Here is a 2,672-nt window from a genome sequence, read left to right on the forward strand (position 1 = left end):
TCGATGGATATATAATGCTATGCTTTCTTTTTAAAATCTTTTTAATTTTTTTTTTAATTTGCAGGTACGTAGTAGGTGTATAATGTTTCCTTACTTGAGCTTAACTTTTGTTTTTTTAATTATTATTATTATTATTTTTAAGATGGAATCTTGCTCTGTCACCCAGGCTGAAGTGCAGTGGCAAGATCTCATCTCACTGCAGCCTCTGCTTCTGAGGTTCAAGCAAATCTCCTGCCTCAGATTCCAGAGTACCTGGGATTACAAGTGCATGCCACCATGCCTGACGAATTTCTTGTATTTTTAGTAGAGATGGGCTTTCACCATGTTTGTTAGGCTGGTCTCAAACTCCTGGCCTCAAGTGATTCACCTGCCTCAGCCTCCCAAAGTACTGGGATTACAGGCGTAAGCCATTGTGCCTGGCCAAATTTTAAAAACTGGACACAAATTATGTGGTTTTACATGAAAGAAATTTTGCATTTCCCACTAACAATATTGCCTTACTTGTAACACCAATAGTATACCAAACTACAAACAAGGGAAGTTCTCTGTGTCTTTTCTTTTTCTTTTAGACCATATGGGCTGTATGGAAGCTATGCACTTAGTCTATCAAATTATATGACAGACTCAACAAAACTACATTAGAAGAGATGAGTGTAAATAGAACATGTACTAAGGCATGCCATAGAATGTAGCATCTGACTAAACATCAGAAGGTACTATGGACATGTTGCTATACTAGCAAGAAGTATTTGCAATCTGTTTTCTAACATGCAGAAAAGTCTCCAAGAATCAGATGGAGTCAGATGGGGATGAAAACAAGATATGCAGCTGGCCCATCTGTCAAACACACTGACACTAGTGTGTAGTCTAAAGAGAACTCAATGACTTTCCTTGGATAATCAACCTTATTCCAGAAAGTAGTCTCTTCACTTGGCATTGCTACACTAAAAGCTCATAAAAAATTGGCATTTACTAGGCATGCTATAAACTGTAAACTGCCATGCCATCACTTTTATTAGCAAAAAATGATATTGTTCTAGTATTCAATAGTACAGTAAGGAAATTATAGTTAACAATAATTTTTGTGTATTTCAAAATACACAAGAATTATATGTTCCCAACACAAAGAAAAGATAAACGTTTTAGGTGATGGATATTCCAATTATCCTGCTTTGATCATTACACATTGTATATAGGTATCAAAACATCACATGTAGCCAAAAAATATGTACAACTATTATATTTCAATAAAAAAGAAATGGTATTTTTATATAGTTGCTTGGTATTATTTTTCCTGCTTGCTCTTTTACAAATTGAATCAACTTATTTACAACCAGTCATATCATTTCTCTCCCCAAATCAGTTTTACAGCATCTCCCAAACTCATATAATCTGCCAATCTAATTCAAGCCTTGTTTGCCCTCTATTTATGGTCAGAAATACATTTAATAGAGCCAAGAATCATTTTCTGGTGCTTCAAAGGGCTCACACTCATCTATCATTCTCCACATTTATGATCTCTTAGTTTGCTTTTTATCCATTTTATTTTTCTTATCAAAACTTATTTGACAATTTTTATACACTTACTTGAACCACTTTATCAGCCACCTTATTGAAGCTTAGATGTTTATTGTCCATAGTCCTCCCTTTATACACTAATTTTATAATCTGTCAAAGAACTCTGCCCAGCATGATTTATTGTTAACGATCCCAATGTGTTTATTTTGCATAGTTTCATTGTTCTATATACGTTTGTAGAATTTCTCTCAGTTTTATAGGTACAGTCAAATTTTTGTGCTTCAGAAAAAGCTACATGGATTTTCAAGAAACATGTTTTAGCTCTTTTATGTAAATGTGAGTTATTTGGTAACAGTAACAATCATAGATGTACTAAAATACATATGGTGTTTGTGTAGGAAAGTGTGTGTGTGTGTGTGTGTGTGTGTGTGTGTGTGTGTGTGTGTCTGTGTACATAACCAAATTTTTACACCTCTGCATGCAGAGGAACTGGAAAACAAATACCGAGCTTTCTGTATTCTGGGTCACTTTGTTACCATCATGGGTTAGATACAGCCACGTATTATACACTGTACTTTATGAAAGTATCTTCTTCAGCTTCTGCCTGAAACCTATTTCTCCAAAGGGCTCATCAATAACAGCTCCAAAGATCCGAGGAGAAACACACACTATTCTCCCTAACATTGTTCCATTACTCTCCCTGAATCTGTGGCACGAACCTTCCTCTTACATAATTATTACACCAGCAAAATTAATAGACCAATGAACAAATCAGTCAACCTAAATAATCTCATCTAGAATCTCTGCATTGGTTTTCCAGCCACTTCAAGATATGTTTGAATCGTAATTTGGGATTATGGTAGATCTTCTCCAAAAGTACTAGGGCTTATATATGAGCTTTCAGATATGTGGGAGAAAGTAGGGAGTGTTTGGTATTTTAGTAAGGTAAGGAGTTGTAGTATATAGGTTCCAAATTGTGGTTTGGGCAGCAAAAATCAACCTCCTTGGCCATAAATCAAGGTGAAAATAACAATGTTCTGGTATAATTTTTAAAGATCTTTGTTGCCATATTACTCCTGTAACATCTGATTGATTAAATTGCCTGACTATATTCTAACGAAACAAATACGTATTATGAAATGACCATATTGCAG

The sequence above is a fragment of the Saimiri boliviensis genome, chromosome X, assembly GCF_048565385.1.
Source record: "Saimiri boliviensis isolate mSaiBol1 chromosome X, mSaiBol1.pri, whole genome shotgun sequence".
In the NCBI taxonomy this organism is placed as follows: domain Eukaryota; kingdom Metazoa; phylum Chordata; class Mammalia; order Primates; family Cebidae; genus Saimiri; species Saimiri boliviensis.